The sequence below is a fragment of the Rhineura floridana genome, chromosome 1 (assembly GCF_030035675.1).
Source record: "Rhineura floridana isolate rRhiFlo1 chromosome 1, rRhiFlo1.hap2, whole genome shotgun sequence".
NCBI lineage: Eukaryota > Metazoa > Chordata > Lepidosauria > Squamata > Rhineuridae > Rhineura > Rhineura floridana.
In genome coordinates this window covers 88,436,297-88,450,522 of record NC_084480.1, presented here as the reverse complement: position 1 = coordinate 88,450,522, position 14,226 = coordinate 88,436,297, and the positions used below count along the sequence as shown (strand labels likewise).

The following is a 14,226-nucleotide window of genomic DNA, read 5'->3' as shown; positions in this document are numbered from 1 at the left end:
CAGAGTGCAGGGATCAACTGGGTATATAAGGGATAAGACAGTCTTTCAGGTATCCTGGTCCAAAGCTGTATAGGGCTTTGTACACCAAAACTAGAACCTTGAACTTAGCCCATTAGCTAATAGGCAGCCAGTGCAATTCTTTCACCAGTGGGGTGATATGTTGGTGATACCCTGCCCCAGTGAGCAGTCTCACTGTCACATTTTGTACCAGCTGCAGCTTCTGGACCAACCTCAAGGGCAGCCTCACATACAGTGCATTACAGTAGACCAGCCTGGAGGTTACCAGTGCATGGACAACAGTGGTCATGCTATCCCGGTCCAGAAACGTCCGCAGCTGTCTTACCAGGCAAAGCTGGTAAAAGGCACTCCTAGCCACTGAGGTCACCTGGGCCTCTAGTGACAAAGATGGATCCAAAAGCACCCCCAGACTAAGAACAGTGTTCCAGAAAATGATGGTGCATAATCTCATAGCCTTATTTTCCACAGGCATTTAAAGCTGCACTTTCCAGTTGCTTGGCTACATGGCTCCAAAACTATGGTAGAAACTTCATTTTGTTAATTATATTTTTAAAAAGACCGTCCAACTTTGCCTAAATATTGTAAATATCACCTCTCTCACACACACACAAAGTGTATGTGAGTCCTCCAGCACTTGGGGCAGGGAATCTGAGCAACCGCCAAGGTGAGGTTAAGTTGGGTTGAGTTGGGCATCTAGGCAGATCAACATTCCCCCTTCCACTCCTTTCCCATATCCAATCCTAAACAAGATCCAGAAGTGACAGAGCAAGTACTCCATTTCCTTGTGGGGATTGGGGCACTCCAGGTGAGCACGCAGGCAAGCAAAGAAACAAACAAGCAGGCAGGAGATAACCAAACAGCCTCTCCCTGTGTGCACCAGGAGCATTCAGAGATTCCCCCGTTCCAGCCTGCAATTTTCAGGCTCTTAAGCTTGGCTCCATGTGCAACCTTAAGCTCACACAGAATGAATTGTATGAATTGCAAGACATATGTTGAATAAACATGCTTTGGATCCAGATACAAGGTGTGTAAATTGCATTGTGTAATCTTGCCTGTAGTTGTGCATGCAGTTCCCCGTGCAGTTGGAATATCTCTGTAAGCCTGTTCCCATGCATATATATAGCTTTCCAGGTGTATCAAGGAAAACATGGATACATTAGCTGCAAATGAAATGTTTTATATAGAAAATTGTAAGCAAAGCATTTGTACATGTTGTTGGGATAAGTTTATTCAACAAGATCTGAACATCAGGACAGGCACAGGGGGTGTGTTCTAAGACCCTGAATTAATTTCAGCCATTGAAATGGTCATTTGTGACTCATTTTTGCTCTTGTTCCTGATGTGGACAAAACGTGGTAGTGATAGGAAGACTGGGAAGAGGCAGCCATTGCAAAAAGCAAAGAGGAGAGTCCATGGCCAGTAGTAGGAGTGAAATATTATCCTTGGCACCGACTGCATAAACAAACATTGATTTGCCATGGAAAGCAGAGTTCTCAGAAAATGTTCTCTGATGTCTCATCTAGTGTGATAGCGATTTTGGACAATGTCCTATTATCTTCTAATTTACATGTACTTTGCTTGAAGTATTGTACAGGCAGAACATAATGTACTAAAACGAGCCATTCTAAGAATGGCTGCTCTGCATTCCCTGTTCAAGGAGCTCAGCCATAGTGTGCAAGGCAGATCTTTCTTTCTCTTTTTTATTGGCCCATGTGTTCCTGTTTTCTTTCGCTCATCTTTCCTGCTATTGCACAACATTTAAACTTAGTCAGATATAGACTTTCCACTACAGATCATCAGCATCACTCACCACTTTGTAGTCTGCAAAGTGGATGGAGAAAAAATGAAAGGAGTAGAGAGCATGGAATGAGTGGAAGAAAGAGGAGTTGCGTACACACCAACAGTTTCAATTCAGGCCCAATAAGCCCAGCTCCATGTTTTGAGGAGCCCTGGGCAAGCAGCCTTGGCTTTGATCAATAGGTTTTATTCAACATGCATTTGTATTTATGCAATTATGTGCTTGGAACTAGCCCATTTACCCACCAGGACTGGCAAAATAAACCACAAAAGGTGTGCCAGCGGGAAGAAGGCACCACGATGACAGGGCATCAGTGAGGATGGGGTGGGCACATCAGCAGAGTGGATCCACTGTTACCTCTGATGGAGCTGAATCACACTGACCTCACCACCATCACCACTGATCTCTTCCCCTCATGCAACCAGCTTCAGTATCCAGTGATATACCATGATTTGTTGGACTAGAAACATTAGATTTAAACTGGGAGTTTGTTGAGCCTCCATTGATGCCGACCTGGGCTACTTTGAGAGGAAGGGCACGATAGAAATTTAATTAATTAATACAGAAAGTATAAAGACCAGAGCAGAATAGTTACCGTTTTCAGAATGTGCCATAAGCCTCTGATTATAGTGCCATTAAAATATGGAATATATTAGTGCAAGCTGTCCAGCTGAGGGATTTATGAACAAAATTCAGAATGGATTACTCACCAATTTGAGTGACTCATATGACATCCAGTATCAGAAATAGCTAGTTAATCACACGTAGGCCACATCTAGACCTAATCCTATTACACTCTGGTGAATTACACTACATACACCTACACACTCACTAGGTAGGCCTGAACATCTGATATTTCCTGACATCTATTTCTGGTTTTTGGAGGAGTAGTGCCAGATATGAAAATAAATGAGTTAGAGCAATTGAAAATTATACGCTTACCTGTGTTATAGCTGCTTCAATCTCATCAGGATAATCAGACATACATAAGATTTTTTCCCATCCCATTCCCTGAACCTATATTATTTCCAACAGAGAAATATGGGGGACTTTCATTAGGCTAGACAGCCAGTGTGGTGTAGTGGTTAGAGTGTCGGACTAGGATCTGAGAGACCAGAGTTCAAATCTCACAGCTAGGAAGCCCAGTGGGTGACCTTGAACCAATTACTATATCTCAGCTTAACGTTCCTCACAAGGTTGTTGTGAGGATAAAATGGAGAAGGGGAGAAAGCATATATGCTACCTTCAGCTCCTTAAAAGGTGGATATAAATGTTAATAATAATAACAACAACCAAAATGTATCATTTAGTTTGTAACTCTTACAAAAAAAAATCTGAAATTTAATATTTCTTGTCAACACACCACAAAATGTGGTGATGACCACCAACTTACACGAATTTTAAGGGTTTAGACAAAATGTATACAATTGGATAGATGGTGTGGTGTCTTAGTAAAGTATTCAGGCATATCATTGCATCTCATCTCCAGCATGTTCTGAATGAAATTAATTATTTGGATCCATTCTAGCCTGGTTTTGGAACAAAAACTGCTTGGCTCACCCTGGTGGTTGACCTGCACCAGGAAGTGGATAGAGGAAGAGCTAATTTGCTGATTCTCCTGGATCTTTCAGTGGCTTTGATATGCGTGATACCACTTTTCAATGGTTCCAGTCCTACCTAGAAGGCTGAACCTCAAAGTGGTATGTGGGGACTGCTATTCTACAACAAGGCCTTTGACTTGTGAAGTACCACATAGTTCAATCTTGTTTCTCATGGTTCATACTTTCTTCATAAAACTTCTGAGTGAGATCTTCCAGCGGTTTGGGCTAAGATGTCACCAGTATGCAGGCCATAGCTCAGTGATACAGTGCATGCAGAAGGTTCCAGGTTCAGTCTCTGGCATCCCCAGGTAGGGCTGGGAAAGAGAATAGTCTAAAACCCAGGAGAACAGTCAGTTATTGACAACACTGAGCTAGGTAGGCCAGAGGTGAGACTCACAATAAGGCAGCTTCCTTTGTTTCTATGTTGTTCCCATCGTCTGATTCCAAGGAGGTACAGGCATACCCCGCTTAACGTTGCTTCGCTTAACGTTGCCTCGCTATAACGTACATGCTCCATACGTCCCCATACCCCGCTTAATGTTCGCGTGCTTTGCAATAACGTACATTTTATTGGCATGACGCCACTGCCATCTAGTGGTGATTGTGTGCAGTACAAGTGAAGACAATTGCTTCACTTAAAGTAGATTTTCATTTAAAGTATACTCTCCGGTCCCATTGTGAACGTTAAAGCGGGGTATGCCTGTAGTGGAAATTATACAGCCACAAGAGTGGCTGTATACTATAGCCAGCGTGGATTTTTCACATTCCGCAATGTTAAATTGAAAATACCCCCATGCCATTCTGATGTTTCCTTTTTTTTTTAATATAATTTTTTATTCAGATTTCTAAAACAAAACAAAAGAAAAAGAAAAAGAACAAATTAATAACTAATACAATAAAAATATTGACTTCCGATTTGTCTTAAATCAGCTATAGGTCTATAGTATATAACAAACCTGTCCCTTAATATATTACAAAATCACTTTCCTCCAGTGGTTATCTTGGTTAATCATTAAATCTCATTAACATCATATCATTTTATTCTTTCCACAAAAAGTCAAAGAGAGGTTTCCAGTTCTTGAGAAATATTTCTATCGATTTTTCTCCAAATAGACATGTCAATTAATCCATCTATTCAAGTCTAATAAATCCAGTAGTTTCAACAGCTATTCTTCCATTATCAGTGTTAGTTCCATCTTCCATCGTCTATCCTTGCACACATAATTCTGCTGTCATAGTCATATAGTAAGAGTCTAATAGGAATTTCCTTCATCACAAATATTTTCTTGCCATCAATTCTGACTGTGTTACTGAAATATTGTTGTAAAGTCATATCTCTGTTCTTTTTTACGGGGTGCACTAGCACATCTCTTGAGAGTTTTTCCATTGTCACATATCTGGAATTAATTCTATAAACTTTCTCTATCTCAGGTTCCATCAGATCATTCCAGTCCAGAAATTTTTTTGAAACATCGATAAATTTATCTCTGATATTTTCACCAATTCCTTCAGAGACAGCGCTGAATTCCAAGCAATAATCTTTGTTACTAGGATCCATCACAGCTATAAAGTCCAAATCTTTTTCAAATTCCACATTTGATATATCTATTCCAATCTCCAGGACTTGCACCTTCCCTTTAATTTTTCTTTCATTTCCTGTTGCTTGTCCAGTTATATCTTCTTTTCTCATAGAATCCTTTATTTCTTTCAGCTCCTGTTTCATTTTGCCAAATTCAATTTTCATCTCTTGTCTGCTCTGTCTCAATTCTTGTTTCGTTATCTTAATCTCATCCATTATTTTCTGAAACATGTTTAAAGAGAGAACCCCTTCCTGTACATCCAGGGTCTCGGCCGCTTTCTTGATTGTCATTCTTAAGACCAAAAAAACCCCCCTTCAATTTCCAATATAGCCACTGTTCTCAAGCAAAGAGCAATTTATTTATTTTTCCAGCAACAAAGGAGTTAATATTCCAAGCCTGTTGACATCATCTTCTAGACAGACTGCCTTATCTCTTATGTTACCAAGAGTGCAAAACAAACTTAGTTCCCAGCATCAAAATAATTAGTGGCATAAAGAATAAGCAGATTTGTCAAAATAAAGTGGACCAGAAAAAATAGTCCCAAACAAATAGTACTCAAATGTTCATATTAATCAGATATTTCTCTTCAAATTAGATGCCCCTCATCCGTTTATATCTTTATAATGCTCAATTCCATGCCAGCTTTTTGCAATAAAAACAAAGATAAGCTATTTTGATTTTCTTCTTCCTTAATTCCGTGTATAAAAGAGAAAGGTATAACTCACCCAGGGATTCTTTGTTGCTGATTCTATAACAAATCTCTTTTACTGTAACAATGGTAAGAGTGATAGTAGATAGTAGTAGACAGAAGGATGCTTGCCTGTTAAAATCCGTTTTTCTTTAAAGAAAAAAAACGTCTCGCTTAGTCAGTTTGAGCTTGCTTGAATTCCCTGACTCCGTCAGACGCTGCTGGCTACACCTTCGTTCATAGGTGATCCTAATGAATTCCAGTCCCCAACAAACACAACGAAGCTTCTGTGGGTGATCTCTTCGTTTCTCCCTTGCCTGGGAGAAAGTTTTTACCAGTCAAAAAATTCTTCTGACTGTTTTTAAAACTGAAAAAGCTTCCTCTGAGACGGGAACTCGTCTCAGAGGCAGTCACAGGCGGAGCAATCCTCCTGGGAAGTCGCCATTCTGATGCTTCCCATAAGAGCATTTCAAAACAAAACCTTACAAAACTTATAGTCCTGAACTCAGAAACGCTTGCTTAACAACCCTCTCAATTTACATGGCAATACACAAATCAGTCACAGAGAATAGAAAGTTCAAAGTCTAAAAAGAGAGAAAAAAACCCAGCGCCCTTTTGGACTTTTTTCTGTCAGAGTACTCATAATCTGTTGAAATTCAGTAAAAATCAGCCATGTCCACATAATACCTGTAATCCTATTACTGACCTTGCCCCATACTCTGACCTTCACCTTCTGCAGTTTAAAAGTTAAATGCCTGGCTGATTTTTAATTAATTTAAGAAATTTTGCATTGAACTGAATGATAGTGTCGGGCATGCTCAGTAAGAACCTACTGTCAGTGTTCTAAAAGCCAGATTCACAGCAGCCAGGCTTGCCTAATCAGGGGGCCACACCCACAGCAGAATTTGATTTCACGTGAGACAGTCATGGCTTCCCTCAGACTCAGAGAATCCTGGGAAGTGTAGTTTGTGAAGGGTGCTGAGAGGAGACTCCTATTCCACTGACAGAGCTCCAGTGGCCAGAATGGTTTAACAGTCAGCTACTCTGATTGAAGCTGTGTGAGGGGAACAGCACCCTTCACTAACTACACTTCCCAGGATTCTTTGAGAGAAGCCATGACTGTCCAAAGTGAAATAAAGGCCTGGATGTGGCCAGCAACAGCTTTGGTTTAAATTTGGGGTAGGAGGCTACATGTGCCCGCTGTAGAATAAAAAGGTGGGGGAAACACTGAAAAATGATATTGTTCACAATGTTTTCCTTTTGGAAAGGACAGGGGCTTCCCCTCTGCCCAGTGCCCATCCACCCAATCTCCTCCCCTCCCCTCCCCTCCCCTCCCTGCCCCTCCCCCAGGTCAGTGTTGGTCTATGACCTGGGAGACCAAGGTTCAAATCCCCACACAGTCATGAAGCTGACTGGGTGACCTTGGGCCAGTCACTGCCTCTCAGTCTCAGAGGAAGGCAATTGTAAAACCACCTCTGAATACCGTTTACCATGAAAATCCTATTCATAGGGTTGCCATAACTCGGGATCAACTTTAATCCAGCCCATTTCCATTTTCAAACATGATTGCACAGAAATAAATCCCACTGAACTCAAAAAGTATGCAAATGATCAAACCCACCCTTCCTTCTCATTCCTCCTGTCCCCTCTCTCTTGCCCCTTCCCTCCCCCTTCCTTTGCCCCTCCCTCCCCATCCCCTTCCAATCTCCTCCTTCCCTTTCCCGTCCTCCCCTTCCCCTTCCTCCTCCCAATGGTCAGTTTTACCTATCTTAGCATGATTGCACGGAAGTAAATACCATTGAACTCTATAAGCATGCAAATGATCAAACCTCCCCTCCCCCAGATTTCTATCTATTAAGAAGCAGGGAAATTGGGCAGCTATAGTGAATGCACCAGGGGAGCAGGAGACCTGATCTCCTCTCTGAGATATTGTACTGCCCTACACATTTGTCAAAATGCAAACACAATTTGGGTTGGTCTTTCACAGTCCAATCCACTTCCTGTGTAGCTTGGAAGAATTTGGTAACATGTGCCTCTGAGCATATGGTGATGATGATCTTTTTATTACAGTCAAAGACCAGCTACAATAAACTATAAACAACAACAAAAGGAATCAGAATTCACATAAGGTACATACAATGTTTAAAATATTTAAAAGTATTTAAAATATTTAAATGATTGAGTATTTCTTTAAAAGGAGCACACAGAGGGGAATCATGACACACATAATTTTCTCCAACGAATTGCAGCAGTTGTGTATTTAGCAACTACAAGGGTGACCTGAGGAGAAAAATCCCCTAACAAATAATCTGTATAAAATCTTTCTGGTTTACCCGGTAATGACTTTAAAATAGGCACAATTAATTGCTGCCTTAGATCATGATAGAAAGAGCAACGAAAAAGCACATGTTCATTGGTCTCAATCTCATCATCTCCACAAGGGCACAGCCTTTCGGAATAAGGTATTTTATTATACCTACCCTCTAGAAGAGCAGAGGGAAGTATATTTAACCTAACTAACGTAAAGGCTCTCCTATATTTAAGTAATTCCAACGTCGATAAATAGGACATCAAAGTACAAAATTTAGAATTATGTCTATGGTTCTTAATTTGTGTTAGATGGTGTTGAAAGTCATTGTCACTAATACGCTGTTTAATCGCAGCGCCTGCAAGATCTGGGCCCATCTGTAAAATAGTAGGAAGGGAAAAACCTAATTTAGATATTTTATCTAAGACAGAATTAACCCAAGAGGAATGAAAGGAATCTAGTAAAACATGCGGGGCCAATCCATTCAAATTGAATAACAAATTGAATAACAAATCAGCCCAAATAATAGGAAGAAGACATGTGCTGTGCTGATCTTGTTTTAGCAGGGAGGAAGCAACATTATTAAGACAGTTGATATAGTTCAGATGGTCACTTTAAATATGTCTGAATTACTTTGCAATTATAGTGAAGTTTCCTATAGGAAATAATTTTCTTTTGTTTCTGTTTCTGTGACTATGTGAAGTACAGCAACACTTTGCAAAATTTACACTAAAAAAACTCCAAAAATAATTGTGGAATAATGGCACTGACTATTCTGCAGAATAGTTTCCAGGGGGCATCAAGAGTGCCTGCGTTTGCACAATATAAAACAGTGGGAGGTGAAATATATTCTAGCAAAATTCTAGGTGTGCTCTATGTTTTTAATTGACCGTGCCCATCTTGCCTTAAATGAAGTGGTTTAAACACAGCAGGCTGAAAACATGCATCCTCTTTTTTTTAACAGCTAGAGTCATTGCTGAAGTAGCAACATATTGTAATCAGTCTGATTTTACATCAAACTGCAGTTTCAGATTAAACTGTTAATGCACTCAAAGTAGAAACAGAACATAACCTCCAATTTGAAACACAAAAGGCTGTCTTCACCATCATATGATAATGACCAATAAAAAGACTTGGAAATTAATAAAAATAAATTTGACATAGATTTCTAGGATGAATGAAGGAAATAAAATTACCTAGATTAGATTCTCTGTAGAAACATTAGTAACACAGGAAAGAAGCTAAGTAAGAACACCACCAACAAACGTACAAAAATATAATTCTCCATCTTTGGAGATGGCAGGTGTTGCCACCACTCACCATATGCTCAGAAGCATGTTACCAAATTCTTCCAAGCTACACAGCAAGTGGATTGGACTGTGAAAGACCGACCCAAACTGTGTTTGCATTTTGACAAATGTGTAGGGCAGTACAATAAGAGGAGGAGGTCAGGTCTCCTGCTCCCCTGGTGCATTCACTATAGCTGCCCAATTTCCCTGCTTTTTAAAGTTTGATAGAAATATATGTGGGCTAAAGGTATGTTCTTAAACTGCATGGTTTTTTGCCTATTACTGAATTATATTAGTAATAACGAAAGTACCCATTTTAGCTGTAATTCTACAAGCTATAAACTGCACTTCTAGCCTATCCCAAAGAAGACTGCTGTATTCAATGAGCATATTACCCTTCAAACATCCTATTAGATATGCCTTCTACAGGGCTCCATCCATCTCTGACAGGTCTCCAAACCTGATCTATAATGCCGTTAGATAATATTTTTATGCTGCCACAGAAGTAGAGATAAGCACAGGTACAGATGAATTAGACGCAAGGCTCAGATATGCTACTACTCTAGAATTGTTCTCTTTGGGAAAGGGCCATAGCTCAGTGGTAGCGCATCTGCTTTCAATGCAGAAAGTCCCAGATTCAATCCCTAGCCTCTTCAGGTAGGGCTGGGAGAGAACCCTGCCTGAAATTCTAGAAAGCCACTGGCAGTCAGTGTAGACAATACTAGATGGACCAATGTTCTGTTTCAGTATAACGCAGATTCTTGTTTTCTTGTGTTCCTAGGAACCAGAAACCTTAAGCTTGTGCCAACACATTCTACCAATAGAACATCACATCATCTGTATATTATATAGGATTGTACAAATTTCAAAACTCCTCATCAAATTGGTTTATTAAAGAAGTTTCACAAGGAAAGACACAGGCTAGCAAAAGAGTTACTTATGGTGATCTCATGCTGATTATCTCACAATGTTCCATTAATATATAACATCACAGAACCAAAGTTATTTTCATATATATTGTAAGTGGAAATGGGGAGGACACAATGTGTAAAGCCAATACACATTGGCTTTGTTCAACCCACCTCATTACAATGGAGTTTATTTGGTGAAGTTTGCCATGCAGCTATAACAATTCACGTCACCACACCTGTGCAATGAGGTTCAACTCAACAGCATCAAGTGGAGCAATTTGTTCTACAGTATCCTTTTCTGCAGTGTGCCTTATCTTGGCTTGTTTGCTATGCAGTGGACCAAACTCAATTTGGTGGGGGTGGTCGAATGGTCCTGAACTGGATTAGAGGACCTTCTGGTTCCTTTCTATGATTCTGTGGAAAAATCCAAACGTTACCTTCAAATGAAGTTGCTGGCAAGCCTAGCTAAATATAAGAATCATAAATGAGGAAACTGACTGACCAAAGCAAGATGGAATTCAGTACCTATGCAGGTCATGAATCATGATGGCTCTATATTGCCTCCTGGTTCAAAAGCAGTATGCCTCTGAATACCTGTTGTAGGGGAACACAAGTGGGCGAGGGCTATTGTGCTCATGCCCTGTTTGTGAGTTTGCCAAAGGACCCTAATTGGCCACTGTGAGAACAGAATGCTAGATTGAAGGGGTCTTTGATCTGATCCCCCAGTGTTCTTCTGATGTTATTGGGTACCACAGGCTGAGATGAGGCTGTGCTAGAACTGAACCTAGCTATAGCTATATAATATTTACCAAGCTTTCAGCAAATTGTTATGTCTCAGTTGCCCTGGTGGAGAAAATATATATATTCCTATCACTTATACCACAGTGACATCCTTCACAGGCATGAAGCCTTTAAAAAACAAAAAAGTTTCACAAACTGATTTGGGAATGTGAAGAACTGAACTAAAGACTGTTAACATGAGAAACTGAAGTTGACGGATTTGCCCATCTCTGTGTGTTATGTCTCCAGACCAGTTTTTAGGCCTAGAGCACTAGAGCCTGTAGATGTGAAGGACTATAAAGTTTACATGCTCAAATGCTTTAGGAATTATTAATAGCATCCAAATCTTAACAATGAACCATAAGAAAAAAAATCATCCTATCTATCTATCTATCTATCTATCTATCTATCTATCTATCTATCTATCTATCTATCTATCTATCTATCTATCTATCTATCTATCTATCTATCTATCTATCTATCTATCTATCTATCTGACAAAGAGGCATTTTGCTATAGCACAAAAAGAGATTTAGTCACAAATCATTTGGGAAGCTTCCTAAAAAAAACCAAACACCATTGACAAGTGAGAGAGAGAGAGAACATGATATTTAACACAACTGTTTTTTGTGGTGGAATACCAGAGGCTCGCATCTGGGACATCTGCCGGAAGCAAGGCACCATTTGTGGGGGTTTTCACAATTCATTTGCCCTCACAAAGCAGATGACTAAAGCCACAGCCTAGGACAGCGCTTCAGGTATGGTTAGATGGAGGGGAAAACACCCAAACCCAACTCATTCAAAGCTGATATCAATCAAGTCTTCTGTTTCCATCTGACATGGATTTTGCAAAAAACAGAGAATGCAGAACCAAAAAAGTATATAAAAATGGCATTGTTGTGAGATGTGTAGGTATGGTCTTATCCTTGTGGTGCATATGACCAGAACCACAGCATCTGCTACTCCTAATTATAGGAGAATTTTGATTCTGTAAGCAGGGGTGTGTGTGTGTTTTATTATATAGATAGATACAGAGAAAGATACATAAAAAGAAATGAACTATGTGAGACCACAGTGGTTCAACTGTCAAAAGTCCATCCCTGGGACCACCTTTCTTGGCTGCTAAAACTGGTTGGTGTGTGTATATGTGTTTTGTTTTGTTTTTTGACTTCATGGTTGCTTTATTTACAGTGCAATCCTACTCGACATGTCTACTCACCTACAAAGACCACTGATTTCAGTGAGGCTTACTCCCAATTAAACAGCCATCTGCCAGAGGGAGGGGGAACCTGTGCCCACCGCACCCCCAGTTATTGTTGGACTCCAAATCCCATCAGCTCCAAACACGATGGCCAGTTCTCAGGGAGGATGGGATTTCCCTGATCTCTCCCCTCAGTTCCAGTACAAATTTGTCAAGTCTGAAAAAAAGAAAATAATTGCCTTTGTGGAGATATTTCAAGGCAGGATGTTAAGAGAACATTTTGGCTGCTTGATCAAATCACTGAAATTCCAAGTAAAGTATGTTTTCACTGAAGGATCATATCAGCAATTCAGTTGAGGATACTTCAATGTACATGAGAGTACAATGTTTAAAGTGCAAATACTTTGATTTGACAACTGGGAAACATTTATGAGACAATATAGAGTGAAATCCTAGTTAGGCATAGACACAATAAAAGGGCTGATTATGACATATCCTGCATGTCACGATGTTCAGTTATTTCAAGGATGATGGAATAGTTATCTTACTTGAAGACATGGGGTATACATTTGAGACTATAAAGTATATTAGACTTCAAAAGGGAACTGCGAAGGTGTGACAAAGGAGAGACTGGGTATTGATTATAATAACAGAGTAATCTAGAGGTGGGAAACCTGTGGCCCTCCAGATGTTGGACTCCAATTCCCATCATCCCTAGCCAGTCTGGAGTATCCCTGGACTAATGTTTTATGAGGCAGGTGATGGGTATAGAGGTATAATTGTGGCATACTTTATAGAGAGTCTCAACAGAAAAAATCATGAAAAGGATACCCACCAGTTCGTTCTGATAAAAGAGGCTGTTTACATAGATAACACATGATGCCCTCCAAATGCTTTGGACTACAACTCCCATCAGCTCCAGCCATGATGCGATTCCAAACTTCTGGAGGGCACCACATTGGTTATTTCTGGATTACATAGACAGAGATATAGAATAACTATAAGAACATTATAAGAGTCCCACTGGAACAAACCAAACACCTGTCTAGTCCAGCGTCCTGTGTCCCCTAGTGACCAACTTCATGACTCTGGAAAGCTCAGAAGCAGGACATGAAAGCCCAGCAACTTGTAATTCAGAAACATACTGCCTCTGAATCTAGTGGTAGCATATAGCCATCTTTTAGACATTGATAAACTAGACTTAATGTTAAGATCAAGGTGGTACTATTATAAAAACATAACATTTTCATTTGTTACTCCTCCTCCTATGTCATTGGAGAGAGAGAGATGAAGATAAGCAAATAAAAGTAATAGTGTGGCTTTAGTTTATTCCAAGTCACATATATTGTTCAAGCCCAATTGTTATTAGAAATGGTGGTAATTGCCTTGGAGATTGAGGAACACTTCGATTTAAGGCCTCTACTTTCAGAAACATCTTCATCTCATAAAACACAATTCATCTCATAAAACACAATTCTTCTCATGTCAATGTTGATTTATACACCACCTTTGCACATATTCTACCCAAGTTGATTCATATCAAAATGACACAAATGTAGAGTACAAAAATCAGAAATAATTGCACCACAATCCTATGTATGTCAACTAAGAACTAAGTTCCACTGAATTTAATGGAAATTATTCCCAAGTAAGTGTGTATAGAATCACAGTCACAACCACAGCCTACAAGGGGGGGGGACCTGGTCCTCTCCAGATGTTGTTGGACTTCCATCATCCCCAACCAGCCTGGTTAATGGTCAGGGATGATGGGGGTTGCAGTCCAACAACATCTGGAGAGCTGCAAATTCCCCACTTCTGGTCTATAGTATCTCAATATAAAGAATATATTGCTTCATGATACATAAATACATAAAACATAAATATCAAAATGTTGAAAAACAGTCCATTAAACAATTCAACAAAACATAACTAAGCATAAAATCAATCATAATAATAATGGTAGAGCAATGCTTTACATGTAAAAGTTCCCAGGTTTATTTCCCAGCAGCTCCAGGTAGGGCTGGGGAAGACTCCCTTTCTGAAATCCTGGAA

General features: G+C 39.9%; 1 long non-coding RNA gene across 2 annotated transcripts in view; it reads right to left on the bottom strand.

The window, feature by feature from the left end:
* The window catches only part of LOC133384040 (uncharacterized), a 39,543-nt gene that overhangs the window by 14,535 nt on the left and 10,782 nt on the right, over positions 1 to 14,226 (bottom strand). The window contains exons 2-3 of one of the 2 annotated variants that reach the window (XR_009762455.1): positions 12,193 to 12,391; positions 10,203 to 10,607 (exon numbers count right to left, since the gene is read on the bottom strand). This is a non-coding gene — a long non-coding RNA (uncharacterized LOC133384040). Of the gene's footprint in view, positions 1 to 10,202; positions 10,608 to 12,192; positions 12,392 to 14,226 lie in introns of those variants that run through there. The other variant, XR_009762454.1, reaches the window with a different exon arrangement.